Genomic DNA, 15,319 nt, shown 5'->3' with positions numbered 1-15,319 from the left:
TCTTATTTTCAAGGAGTAAATTGCAGAGATTAACATATTTCTGATCTTGCAGTGAGATTTTCTTTAAAAGAGTTTAAATAAGAAGTGATTCAACAAATGGCGGCTGAATTTATTTTTTCTCCATTGAACAAGTTATGATTCTAATTCATTCAAATTGTTTTCATTTTTTTTTTGATGAATAGTAAATGGCCTATTCCCTCAAAGCACTTTTTTTAATCTTTAGGAAAATAATCACCAAAATAAAAATTTAACATTAAAAAAAAAAGAAATAAAAAGACTCTCAAGTATGATATCTACTACCCCAGGAACATTTAACATTTTAGAGCTATTATATTTCTGCATTCAAAAAAATAAATAAGAATTCATAGCTAGACTCTGCTACTGTTAAGAAAAACAACATGGCTATTACTGATCATTTCTGAGTATCAGGCTTTTGATCACAAACATCCATAGTGACAACTATCCCTAATTACAGAGAAAACATTTCTAAGCTAACAATTAATTTGCTACATTTTAAAAATTTTGTTCTAACTTCACCTTTCCAATGAGCAGAAAGCCTACTCATAGATGTGTAAGTGAAGCTAGAAGAAGAAAAAACTGCATTTTTCCTTATCACATTTCAGTTTGGGTATTTCATGATAATTCCTTTTCAGTCACTTTTTCTCTAAGACTCTTTTTTCTGAGCTGATATTTTAAGGGATGTTTAAGGATGTGTGCTCTTTGTAATGAATAGCCTGTGTACAAATATTCTTCTAGATTTGTATGTGATATAAACATAGCTTAAAGATCTTAGCATTTAGGGCTGGAAGGGATCAAGTGGGATCCCCTCATTTTGTAGATGAGGAAACCGATTAAAATGTGATTAACAAGTTAAGAGTCTAGGAAAAGACAAATCTAAGGATTTGTTTTCTGAACCAGCAGGAGATACAGAGTATGGATTGTGCCAAAGGAAAACATGGGGCAGTTTACCAAACAACCTCTTATTCCATTTGTAACAACTTGAAACTGGGCCTTTCCTATCAGACTCCCATCAGAAAGGGGAGGGGTAGAGGAAGAGATAAGCCCATCAGTGAAATAGTATCCTTTAACAACCAGTCACTTCCTGCAATCAAAACCATGCTAGCATGCGGCTTGTTCAAATAAAAATTACTGGACTGGAGCCAAACAAGGAAAAAGTAATTGATAATGTGGTTTTTCAGAAACCACCCATCCATCAAATATGTCAGCCCTTCATAATGCTTTATTTCCCTTCTGAACAAAGATCTTTAAAATTCATTGTGTGTACTTAAAAACAAAGTGTCCTTGTACTGGTTTATAATGATTCTCTTTTAGTTGGGGGTTTGTTTTGTTATTTGATTACATTCCCTCCCATCCTGCATTTTTTTTTCCAGATAGTTGCTGGAAATTTCTGCCCTTCTTAAACAAAGCATCTTTGTGCTGTATCAGCTTGCATTTTCCTTGGATTGTGTTTGGATGGTGCCTTTTCACTGACTTCAGCACTGGAGTATTGTAGCCACAGCTCCACTAAGTAGAGTGTAACAAACAGATTCACTGGCCCTTTTTGGATGCTGCATCTGATTAACGGAGCTGTGGGAAATTCTCTTTAGGTGACAGGCTTATGGGTGATTCTAAATACTGAATTAACCCAGAGAAAGGTCTCATGCCATTAGTACTAGCTGTTACCAAAAAGCTCTCTTCAGTGTTGCATCTTCTCATTAATTTCTGGATCTTAAACAGCAGAATACAAATTTACTTTGGTAATACTGATAACAGGAGCATAAGCACCCTTCAATAATGAGTCTGCAAAGTATGTTGTTAAAATGAATTTCCTTGTATCAAATCCTATTTGCCTCTCCCCGCCCAACTCTTCAGGAAAAATTCAGTTCAAATTAGTTAGCATCTGTTAAGGGTGTTCTTTAGGCCAAATACTGGAGATAAAAACTAGAACCAAAGGGAAACCATCCCTGCCCTCAAGGAGGTTAAATTCCATTGAGGAAACATCATATATACAAATATGTACAAAATACATCAAATTTTTGGCCTGGAGCAAGGGAAATGGATTACGCAATACACAACTAAAGGCTTTGTCCAAATAGATTAATCCATGAGTTAAATTTTGAGAAGTGCTAGATTCCAAAAGATGGAGCTGAGGTCCAATATTTTAGGCATGAGGATTACCTGTGCAAAGCCCTGGATGGAGGCAGAAAATGAAATACTGTGTTAGGAAAAATCACAAGCAATCTCCATTCATTTTTACCATTAAGTGCCTACAATGCCCCAGACCCTATGCTGGGTACTAGGGATATGAAAACAAAAATAAACCACACCTGACCCTGAGAAATTTACATTTATATAGCCAGGTAGGGGGTTTGGCCCTAGAGTCAAGATCAACTGAGTTCAAATCCAGCCTCCAATGCTTACTAACTTTGAGATTCTGGATGACTTAATCTGTCCACATCTGCAAAATGGAGATAATAATAATATCCAATTATTCCTTTCTATATATTCTCTTTCTATAGCTTTATCTATGTATAATTATCCTAAAATCCAAGGTTTAAGATCTTTTAAAGTAATTTTAGGAAAAGAAAAACATCAACACCCCAAAATGAGAAAGTCTATCTTCTGGAGAAGATGCCATAAAGATGCCTACAGAAATCACATACTACATCAAGAGATCCAGGGTGAACTTTGGGATATAATGAACTGAACTGAAAGGGGTTGAACATATCATTTATTCTAATTGTAAACTCTTATGCCAATGGAGAGTGCCCCGTAATTGGCTTTTTTGTCAATGCAGCTATCAATCATTTTTTCCCTTCTTTCTTTTCTTCTTATCCCCCAAAGTGTTGTCATTCCCTCCATGTGAGGTGCAATATTTTATATCCCCTAATGAGAGAATCTTAAGTGTATAGACTCCATATGTGGAATGATTCACTGGGGAAATCTGACATGTTAATCTCCTAGAAAACATGATTGAGGAGAGTTGCATGTTGATATCCCAAAGAATCAGAAGGGGGATTGTGTGAAGGAAATTTACCCTCCCCCCTTTCTGGGGTCGTTCCTGTTGACTACCTGTATACCTGGCAGTGAGCCTGAAGGTGACCTGGAGGCAAGGATTGTGAGAAGGAAATCATAGAGAGGATTAGATCACGGGCACAGAATGGCAGGGGGGTGTGGGGGGAAAGATAGCCATTGAATCAAGAGATCATGAGACAAGTGTCAGGGCCATGTTCCCTACACTGCCCCCAGATTGCCCACCTGGGCATCCCAGGCACAATAGAAAGCTACAGTTGGCCCCCGAGATGGGATGTGTGAGCATTAGTGGGCAGAGAAAAAGTTTGATAAACTGAACTGAGGCAAGAGCAGATTTCAGGCTCTTCTTTTCCATGTTTGTTGCTAGCTGGCCTTCCCTGTGAGCATGGCTAAGGGGCCTTAATGGCAGCTGCATAATAGCAAACTAAATGGAGCAGAAAGGAAAGTACCTATATATCTCTCTCCTATTTTTCCATCTTTTCCCCTACTACTTTTGATTTAATAAAATTATTAATTTATGCTTAGTCTCATAATTTTCCCTCTTAACATCTATAATACCTACTTCCCAAGACAGTTGTGAGGATAAGATGAAATAATACTTATAAAGCATTTTGCAAATTGTAAACCATTAAATAAAGGTATCTGTGATTATTATTAGGGCAGGTGGATGACCGGAGTTTATTTTTTTATTTTTTATTTTTTTAGAAACATTTTCCATGGTTACATGATTCATGTTCTAACTTTTCCCTTTGCCCCCCAAGCCCCCCTCCCCATAGCCGTGGATGACCTGAGTTTAAATCTGGCTTCAGACACTAATTAGAGCTATGTAACCCTGGACAAGTCATGTAACTCATTCAATTGCCCAACCCTTAATGTTCTTCTGCCTTGGAACCAATATTTGTATTGATTCTAAGACAAGAGGTAGGAATTTTGGATTTTTGTTGGTTTTATTTTTTTTAAGATAGCAACTTGTGTGCCTTGAAGAAAAGATTGGGTTTCAGGAGTATGATAATGAATTCTATTTTAGACCTGTTGAGTTTGAAATGGGAATGGAAAATCAAGGTATGTAGTTATCCAGTTGGCTTTTAGTGAAGTGAGCCCAGAGCTCAAGAGATGGGAGCTAGATATGTAGATATGGGAGTCTTCTGCATTGAGATTATGATTAAACTCAGGGGAATTGATAAGATCTTTGTGAGTTAGTGAAGAAGGAAAAGAAGAAAGCCTAGGTCTTGCCCTGGGTTACACCCATGTCTGTGTAAATAATATCCAGGTGTGTATTTGAGACTGAGAAGGAGTGATCAGACTGGGAGGACAACCAGAAGAAAAAAGGATGATGAAAACCCAGGAAGAGAGAGAGTCGTGGAGGAAGGGAGAGTAGTCAAACCACTTCAGAGAGGACAAAAAGGATGAATGAGAGAAGAGTAATGCATTTAGCAGCTAAGTTTTTGTTGGTAGGTAACCATAAAGGGAAAATGATCCATCTCTGGACATAATAAAAATCACATTTTAGAATAAAGCACATCTGCCTTCGTGTCCCACAATGCAAGGAAAGGAGAAATTTTCTAGCAAGGAGAGCTGTCCCCAGATGGAATCATCTGCCTCCTGGGAATGGTGGCTTCCCCTCCCTAGACATCTTCCAGTAGAGGTTGGATGAGTACTTATCTGACTATTCTTTACAAATGAAATCACGATGCATGCTCTAGTTGAGAAGAAGCCTGTCATATCACCTCAGAGACATTTCAATAAAATTTATTTTAAGAAAGACAACATGGAATAAGGAATAAAGTCCAGCCCTTGCATTCCCGAAGACCTGGCTTCTAGTGTCACTTTTCTTATATTGGCTGTATGACCCCAGGCAAATCATTTAAACTTCTCAATGACCTCAGACAACTTTCTCAGTTTATGAATTGCAGATCTGCCATGGAAAGCTTACTGAGTGCTCTCTACACCAATGAAATAACAGGTGCAGTTTTTAAAAAAAAATTGTAATGAGCTTTACAAGACCCCGTGGAGACAAGAAAATGAAAAATCATTTTCTTTTCCTTTATACTTTGGGGATACAAAAACATGAATATCAGAAAAGCATTATCATGGGAGGAGGAAGGAGACAGCAAGAATAACTAAGGGGGTCAGGAAAGCCTTTCTACCAGAGATGGCACAGGAGCTAGGAAACAAAAAATGTGGATGATGAGGAGGTTCCTATATAAATTGACAGAGGTGGTGTATGTTGTGCTAAATTTGATGAACGATAAAGTAGACTAGCTTGGCTAAAATATATACCATGTGAATGGGAGCTATGTAAGCCTGCAAAGGCAAGCTGTGATAGAAGAATGCCATAGGGATCCCATGAAGATTCTTGAGCAAGAGAGTGATCTAGTCAGATTTACACTTTTAGGGAAGTTATTTGGGGACATTGGTAAAAGGTGTAAAAAGGGAAAAGACTGTTCCAAGAGTTCAAATAGGAGACTGTTGTTGCAGTAATTCAGGCAAGATGAAATGAGGGTGTAGAACATAGAGTATATGGAGGGAGATAATATAAAATAAAGCTAAAAAGGGAGGTAATGGATTGTTGAGAGGAAGAACTTTAGAACTAGTTATCAGGAACTTAAACGTTTTCAGGAGAAATTGGGGAATCATTGAAGGATTCTGATGAGAGTAGTGCCATGATTAAAGTAGTAATCAATAAAATTACTCAGTCATGATATAAAGAATGGATTGGAGGAAAGATAGACCAAAAGCAGGAATGTCAATTAAGAGGCTACCACAATAATCTAGGTAAGAAAAAATAAGAACCTGAACTAGGGTGGTTGCTGTGAAAATAGAAGGGAGGGAAGAGATATTGATGGGGCAGAAATCAATAAGATTTGGATCCTGATTGCATATGGGGATGAGTGAGAGGGAAGAGTCCAAGATAAATGAGGTTATAAGCCTGGCTGCTCATGGATAGCCTCTACTTTTCCCATGAGATATTAAAAGCAAAATAACAATGAGAAGAGTGCTCAGTTGTAACAATCATCAAAAGACCAATTCAACAAAGGCAATAGTTTCATGATTATTTTTAGCAGGAGAGAGCATCAATATTGTAATGGCAGAGATGTTAGTCACCATTGAAATGAGTCTTCCTTTTAATGCAGGACATTGTCCTGGGGTCCAGAGAATCTTCATAACCAGAGAGTTAAATGCAGAGTGCCCTGCTCTCAAAAATAGAGCAGAAATATATATTGCATATGCAAATTATAAGCACTATGTGTAAGTATCTTGGGTAGTGTTCCACAACCAATTATTGGCCATCTATCACCTATGAATTTATTATATCTGAGAGATATTGATGAGCAGATTATATTTGTGTTGAAACGTCTCAAATGAATCGAGTAATTAGTATTTATTTAGCCAATGTCTACTGTCTTCATAGGGAGTCATTGGCATATTGTCATTAGTATACAGCATTCAGCTATCAGGGATTGGGTAAATTATAGTATATGAATGTAATGGAACATAGTTGCTTCAAAAGAAATTATGAAGAGATAGTGTGGTATAATGGATAGAGAGCTGGTTCAGGAGGAAGGAATATCTGGATTCAAGTTCAGCATCCTATATATACTGGCTGTGTGACCTTAGGCAAGTCACTGTACCTCTTGGCCCTCAAGGAGAGTCTCTTATGCTATAAGTAGCCCAGTGGGTACAAATCTGCATGAATCAAAGAATTCCTCCTTAGTACATTTCTACATTGATGAAAACACCATAAAACAATGGAGACTCGAACAACTACAGTAATAAGAACAACAAAAAGAAATGAATAATATGCCGAATTGAAAGAAATAAGTTTATACGTATTTAATACAGAATAAAGAAAGCAAGAACTAAAAGAAAACTATAAATACCGACTGTAGTTCTGTAGTAAAAGACTACAATGGGCCACAACAGATCTATGTTAAGTATAGAAACTACAAAATGAGTCACAGAAACAAAAAGAATGATTTTGTCATTACCGTGGTAAAATCAAAGCAGCTAGACGGCACAGTAGAGATAGAGTACCTGGCTTAGAGCCAGATCTTCCTGAGTTCAAATCTGGCCTTAGACAAGCAGCATGACCCTGGGCAAGTTACTTAAATCTGTTTGCCTTAGTGTCCTCATCTATAAAATAAGCTGGAGAAGGAAATGGTAAACCACTCCAATATCTTTGCCAGAAAAGCCTCAAATGAGGTCACAAAGAGCCAGGCATGGCTTGAAATGACTGGACAATAACATTAAAATCAATTTACACATTTTTTGAAAAATACCAGCTTATGGACTCAATCTCTCTCTCTTTCCTGTTCCCTCTCCACATCTCCTTTTGTTTCCCCCATCTTTGTATTGTTCGTTTTCTTTTTCATTTCTGTTTAATATATTTTAATATCTGGACTTGTCAATTGAAGTTAAAATTTACTTTTCTGAAATGATGTCAATGAGAGTCATAAAGTGAGGAATAGTTCTTAAGGTGCAAGAGTACTTTATCAATAACAGTTAATATACAACCGTTAGGCTCAAAGCAGAAATGTTAACACAGGCACATTTTATTAAGTTTCTGATTATTTCCTGGGTTCATTATCTATGAACAAACTACAAACATTTTAAGAAAATTAAGAGATAAATATGATCCTCTCCAAAAGACCTACTGTATGTAATGCCTTGTCAAGGCATGAGTGTGACCCTGGTTTTTAGGAGTTTATCCTAATGGAATGTAAACTCAGACAACTTCTACAAAGACAGAAAGACTTTTTGAAAAATATAGTCCTAGCAACAAGTTGTGTCTTTTTTTCTGAGACTCAAAAAAAATACAGAGAGACTTATTACCCAAAGATTGACCCACACATGATGAATTATTTGGCCATGACGATCCATATTTTTAATATAAATTAAATTCATTTCTATGTAACTTCCATATACTTACATAGTGCAAAAAGATGGTAAAGGGGGCAGAGAGCACTTAAGAATTGTATTTGTAGACCATCAATTAAAATGTTGTTTCTCTAAATGTGAAATCTTGTTCCAAATAACCAATAGTTGATAAATTATTGGAGTAATGCTAAGATTTCCATTACAAATGAGGCCAGAAAGAATAAATGTGTTGCAGCTAAATGGGAAGATGGCTTATTGGATCTCCTCAAATAGGCAAATGAGGAAGTTGACAGAATTCATTTCATTAGTCATCCAAAGGTTAAAAGAAATACCACCCTTGGCAGACAATATCATTTCCCATTGCAGGACTCATGATGAGTATAAGCAAAAAGACAATTATAAAGATTTCGCAATTGTAGCTTACATGTCAACATCAATCATGAAAGAAGATAAAAAAAGTAAAGAAATTCTGCCAAGTACTTCAAATAAGATGCTCCAAACCAACTAGGCATATATCTTGATACTCAGTGATTTCAGTGCAAAAGTTATTTGGCTTAATAAAATGGCAGAAGATATGCTGGAAAATATGGATTAAGAACTAAAATCCCCAAAATCGGGAGTTACTCAGAAGCCCGGGTGCATTGTACAAGTTGTTCCCATATTTGGGATAACTTGTATTTCGTTGGTTTCTGCAGGAAAAGAGGCAGAATGTGCTAGACCTAGCAAGTAGGGAACACCATTACAAAAGTGCTGTGATAAACTCTCTAAGTAGAATCAGACCACAGATTGGTTAGAGCCAAAGTCCAAATTAACCAAATTAGAAGGAGGGCTAAAGACAAAAAGAAGACTATGAAATTACAGCCATATCTCAACCTATTGAAACAATCCATTGATCCATCAGTAGACATTTATTAAGCACCTACTATGTGTCAGGCATTATGCAAGATGCTGGTGACTTTGAAAAATGAGATCTAAAGGAAGACATTGACTGGGTCATAGTTTCTTAGAAGGTTTAATTCATGTCAAACAGTCACCACAAGAAGGAAACCCCAAATGCCCAGAAACCACAGGAGCCAGCAATGCTTGATCTACATTCCAAGCTGAGAGATAATGGCAGCCTGGGCCAACAATGGTTTCTGAATACAGGCTCATTTGCAAGACAATATGGGGAACCTCAGTAAAAGAAGATGAGACACATTGCCTAGCAATTCAGCAAAAAGCAGGGGGTGGGGGGCAGCTGGGTAGCTCAGTGGATTGAGAGTCAGGCCTAGAGATGGGAGGTCCTGGGTTCAAATTCTACCTCAGACACTTCCCAGCTGTATGACCCTGGGCAAGTCACTTGACCCCCATTGCCTACCCTTACCACTCTTCCACCAGGGAGCCAATACACAGAAGTTAAGGGTTTAAAAAAAAAGAAGAAGAAGAAAGCAGGGGAGAACAGAAGAAGCCTACAGAAAGCTTGGCACAAGATCCAACTAAGCCACAGAACATTTGGAGGGCATTTGGTAAAATTTGGGCAACAAATAGATATGAAATGGAGTTGATATGCAAGCATTCCTCCAGTGATCCTTTTTCATCCACCAGGACCATACAAATGGGCCATCTCACTACCTCATATTCTATAAAGAGAACCAAACTTTGAGTCACCCAGCTTTGCCATTTACTAGTCACCTATGTCACTTGGAGTAATTTAATTAACCTTTCTGGTCCTCATCTATAAAATTATTTTTTATCAGTTTTCTGATATCAGAAAATTTTTTTTATCAGTTTTCTCATCTATAAAATGAGGGGATTGGCTAGGTACCCTCTGATATCCCCTCCATTTCTGTGTCTATAATCCTAGGCTCTGTGATGGACTTAGAAATGGCCTTCAAGAAAATGAAGTCAGGAAGAATTTCTGGATCTGAATGAATATACATTGAAGAAATCTGTGTTGGAGGTGATGCAATGGTAAGAACACTAAGTTATATTTTTAAGATTTTTCAAAGTGGGGAATATTCCGAGAGTAGGAAAGATCAAAGATGGTATTATATAAACAAGATGCCTGATAGGACATTAGCAAGTACCAAACCACATGCCTACTATCTCATCTCTATAAAATATTTATGGAGATGGTCTATGCATGTATTGAAGGTATCTTTGATGCAAATACAAGAAGGGAACAGGCAGGCTTTCACAGGTAATTTTCTATGGCAGAACACATCACTGTCTCACATCTGACTGAGAGGTAGAAAAAAATAAGATCCTGCTGTGCTTATTTTTCGTTGACTATAAAAAATCCATTTGCCTCAGTAGAACAAAATGCAGCCTTAAAGGCATTACCCCAACAAGGCATCCTCTATGCATATGTTAAGATGGATGGATGCAACCAGAGATAATTTTGCTTGGTGCTTCTCTGATTATTATTATCAAGCAAGACATAAAACAGTGATACATGCTCACCACTGCTGTTCAGCAGCATCAAGAGAATTTTCTAGGCTAAGCCCAAATGAAAGCATTCCATATAAAAGAAAAAAGTTTAACAGATGAACCCATCTGCAGGTGTCAAGTTGATTGTATCAAATCTTAGAATTCTATAAGGCCTCTTCACTGATATCCATGACCACTCAAAAGAAGTTGCTTCAAAATCTTCACAGGAAGGGGCTCAGTGGATTGAGAGTCAGGCCTAGAGATGGGAGGGTCCTAGGTTCAAATCTGGCCTCAGACACTTCCTAGCTGTGTGACTCTGGGCAAGTCACTTGACCCCCATTGCCTAGGCCTTAGTGCTCTTCTAACTTGGAACCAGTTAATACATGGTATTGATTCTAAGATGGAAGGTACGGGTTTTTTTAAAAAAATCTTCACAGGAAAAATTAAGTGAATTAAGAAAGCACACTTTCCAGATTATCACATACCACTTGATTGACAATCTATTAAGTTAGTCCATCAATACTTATAGGCCCTGAAGAATTGAAATGAAGTTGGAAAATAAGTTGGAATGCTTTTGAGAAACTGCACAGTATTTTCAGTGTTCACATATTGCTTCTTGCTGTGGAAGTCTACCTACTGTAATGGTGGGACACCAGGGATGTTAACTATTATTATTAAAATTTAGGGGCAGCTGGGTAGCTCAGTGGAGTGAGAGTCAGGCCTAGAGACAGGAGGTCCTAGGTTCAAACCAGGCCTCAGCCACTTCCCAGCTGTGTGACCCTGGGCAAGTCACTTGACCCCCATTGCCCACCCTTACCACTCTTCCACCTATGAGATAATACACCGAAAAGTACAAGGGTTTAAAAAAAATGTAACCTAAATGTTTTGTGGGTTCACACTGGGTTGAAGGAGAGACAGGACCAACCAGGATGGGGAGACCAGGGTTTACTGCCAAGCTGTTAACTGTCACAGGAATGGCAGTTAGGCCCAAGAGTCACTCAGCCCTCCTAGGCCAGGGTCTATAGAACCAGCAGGCAAAAGGTAAAAGTTTATAACAGTTTAATTGAGGGAAACAATAAAAGGATGGGAATAAGGGATTCTATTCTTACAACCTAAGGGCAAACCACAGGGGCAGGGAAGGACTTGACTACACTATTCTATTGACCTAAGCCAGGCAGGGCCCAAAGGAAGCAGTACTGAAGTCACAGAGAAAAGCTCCTCCAAACCTGGTTCCAGCCAGGTTTGGTCAGCTCAGCTAAAAGGCCTGAGGGTGGCTTTCAATTGGAGTCTCATGGTAAATCCAAGGATAATCACAGAATGCCAAGAGCCAACTCCACCAGGACAGGTGATCCAAGGTACCCAGGTAGGGAGAGTGAGTTTGCAATGCTGCCCACCAGATCACAAACCACTTCCCCACATCTTGGAATCCTCCAGCCCTTCCTGCTAGGTCCAACACTAATACTAAATTAATCTTCCTCACAACACTTTTCAATACAATATTCACCTGGGGATGCTGTATAGCTGCAAATCATGGAAGTCCATAATCAGAAAAATCAAGGTTACAGATGACTCAAATGGCACTGGGAAGTTACACAGTAGGTATAAGTTAGCTATTATCAAATCGCCTTTATTTCAACAAAATTTTATTAGAGACTCTTCTAGGAACCAAAAATACAAAGGTACACACAAAATAATCCTTTCTCTTAAGGAATTTACATTTTAATAAAACTTATATTCCACTATAAAGGATGATTTGTGTCTAAGAAGTGGCTTAAAGAAATCATTTAGGACATATGTGACCAGGAAAGGAGGTGGCTTAGTCAGATAGTGAGAATAAAAAATAAGCTATGGACAGTCTGATTGTTATTCCACTGATACCCATGAAATAGCTCAAGGAAGGACTCCAGTGCATTGAGTAGGTCCTTTATGAAAGGTTTGGGGAAAGATATCACACAAGATAAGAAGACACGGATGGACTGTGATCTTTACTGGCAGAAGAAGTAGCTCCATGAATGAGAAGAAAGATCCATCAAGGTTTTAAAACATCAAGAGAAAAGAACAGATTATAAACCTGAAACTGATGAGTGAAGGAAAGAAAAAGGCTAGTGGAGTAGAATTCAATACTCAAAATCAACAAACATTTATTGATTTCCTCTGATGTGCATGGCAAAATGCTTGGTGGAGACATGGCTTTGAATAATATGTGAATAATATGTGGCCCATGCCCTCAGGGATCTGAACAATATGGTATATTGCTAATTCATTGTTGTTTTATTGTTTTGTTTTGTTTTTGTTTTAAATATTTTATTTTTTTAGAAAACTTTTCCATGGTTACATGATTCATGTTTTTACTTTCCCCTTCACCCCCCCTTCACACACCCCCATAGCCAACGCACATTTCCACTGGTTTTAACATGTGTCATCAATCAAGACTTATACATATTATTGATAGTTACATTGGTGTGGTTGTTTCGAGTCTACATCCCCAACCATGTCAAGCAGTTGTTTTTCTTCTGTATTTCCACTCCTGTAGTTCTTCCTCTGAATGTGGGTAGCATTCTTTTCCATAAATCCCTCAGAATTGTCCTGGGTCATTGCATTGCTGCTAGTATAGAAGTCCATTACTTTCGATTTTACCACAGTATATCAGTCTCTGTGTTTATACACATATATATTCTCCTGGTTCTGCTCCTTTAGCTCTGCATCAATTCCTGGAGGTCTTTCCAGTTCACATGGAATTCCTCCAGTTTATTATTCCTTTCAGCACAATAGTATTACATCACCAGCATATACCACAATTTGTTAAGCCATTCCCCAATTGAAGGGCATACCCTCGTTTTCCAGTTTTTTGCTACCACAAAGAGCACAGCTATAAATATTTTTGTACAAGTCTGTTTATCTATGATCTCTTTAGGGTACAAACCCAGCAATGCTATGGCTGGATTGAAGGACAGGCAGTCTTTTAGAGCGCTTTTGGGCATAATTCCAAATTGTCATTCAGAATGGTTGCTAATTCATTGTTCATAGAGTCATATCTGAAAAGCTAGATGGGACCAGGGAGTTATGTAATCCAACTCCCAACTTGGGAGACAGGCTTAGAGGAGTTAAATGACTTCTCTAAGGTCACAGATAATTGGCATCAGTTACAGGGTTTGACCCTACTCTTCTGTCTCCAGAATCTATACCCTTTCACAATAATCCCTGGTGTGAGGATGTTTCATAGATAAGGAGACATTTATGAGGTTTAGAGATGTTTATGAGACCAATGCTTTAAAGCAGTGGTTCCCAAATTTTTTTGGCCTACCACCCCCTTTCCAGAAAAAATATTACTTAGCCCCCTGGAAATTAATTTTTTAAAATGTTAATAGCAATTAATAGGAAAGATAAATGCACCTGTGGCCATCACTGCTCTCCTGGATTGCTGCAGCACCCACCAGGGGGCAGTGCCACCCACTTTGGGAATCACTGATTTAAAGCTTCAAGAAATCTAGAAATCATTCAGTATAACCTCTCCCAATCCCTTACTCCAATTTAGTGATTTCCCATTTGATGTCAATATGAGTGCCTTGAAAGACTGAGACTATTTCATTTTGCTCTTTGTACCTCAGTATCTAGGACCTGGTACATAGTTGGCATTTATTAAATGCTTATTGTTTTCCATTAGCTATGCTCCCTCATACTCCAAAGAGGGAGAGAAAGGACAGAGTCTGAGAAATTATTCCACTCCAACTGAATAATATGATGGCAACAAAATCCTGGCACCTCTTCCAATCCTGACAGGCTCTAGGCCAGGGGTCAGCAACGTATGGCTCTCGAGCCATATCTGGCTCTTTTGAGGGTCAGATATGGCTCTGCAGGAGCCATAAAGTCAATTTTTTTTCAGGTGCTGTTACAGAAGTGCGCACTGTGAGCACTGTACGGCTCTCACAAAATTACATTTTAAAAAATGTGGCATTTATGGCTCTCACGGCCAAAAAGGTTGCCAACCCCTGCTCTAGGCACTGCTGTGGCCTTATCAGCATCCTCATCAGAGCTCAGAAGTTCCTGAAATTCTCTTTCCATTCCTAGCATTTGGCAGATGTATATCTAGCTATAGATATAAAATTTGAAGGATATAGAATCTTTGAATCCTGCTTTCTTTAGAATTTAACTCATGAACCACCTTCAGTGTGATGTTTCCTGATTATTATTGTCATTCTGAAATGCTATTTCCTTCTCCCTCAAGATTACTTTTCTTGATATTTTGTATTAATACCTATGTATGTATATATATATATTATATAGATATATTATCTCACATATTCATAGGCTATCTTCCATAATAAAATAAAAGACCTTTGAGGGGAAAAGACTATTTTACACATGTGTCTAGTACATAGTAAGTATGCTTGTTGAATTGCTTATTGATTTAACTTTTGTCTTCATATCTTCAGTGGCACAAGGTAGGACTCTAAAAAGTGCTTGTGTATCAATAAGCACATGAAAAAGTGTTCTAAGTCTCTTATAATTAGAGAAATGCAAATCAAAACAACTTTGAGGTATTACCTCACACCTAGCAGATTGGCTAAGATTATGGCAAAGGAAAGTAATAAATTTTGGAGGGGATGTGGCAAAATTGGGACATTAATGCATTGCTGGTGGATTTGTGAACTGATCCAACCATTCTGGATGGAAATTTGGAACTATGCTCAAAGGGCTTTAAAAAACTGTCTGCCCTTTGATCCAGCCATACCACTGCTGGGTTTATACCCCAAAGAGATAATAAGGAAAAAGACTTGTACAAAAATATCTATAGCTGCACTCTGTGGTAGCAAAAAATTGGAGGGTATGGCCTTCAATTGGGAAATGGCTGAAAAATTGTGGTATCTGTTGGTGATGGAATACTATTGTGCTGAAAGGAATAATGAACTGGAGAAATTCCATATGACCTGGAACAGCCTCCAGGAACTGATGCAGAGTGAAAGGAGCAGAACCAGAAGAACATTGTACACAGAGATGG

This window comes from Gracilinanus agilis, chromosome 1, assembly GCF_016433145.1.
Source record: "Gracilinanus agilis isolate LMUSP501 chromosome 1, AgileGrace, whole genome shotgun sequence".
Taxonomy (NCBI): domain Eukaryota; kingdom Metazoa; phylum Chordata; class Mammalia; order Didelphimorphia; family Didelphidae; genus Gracilinanus; species Gracilinanus agilis.
Note: the sequence above shows the minus strand (reverse complement) of the source record.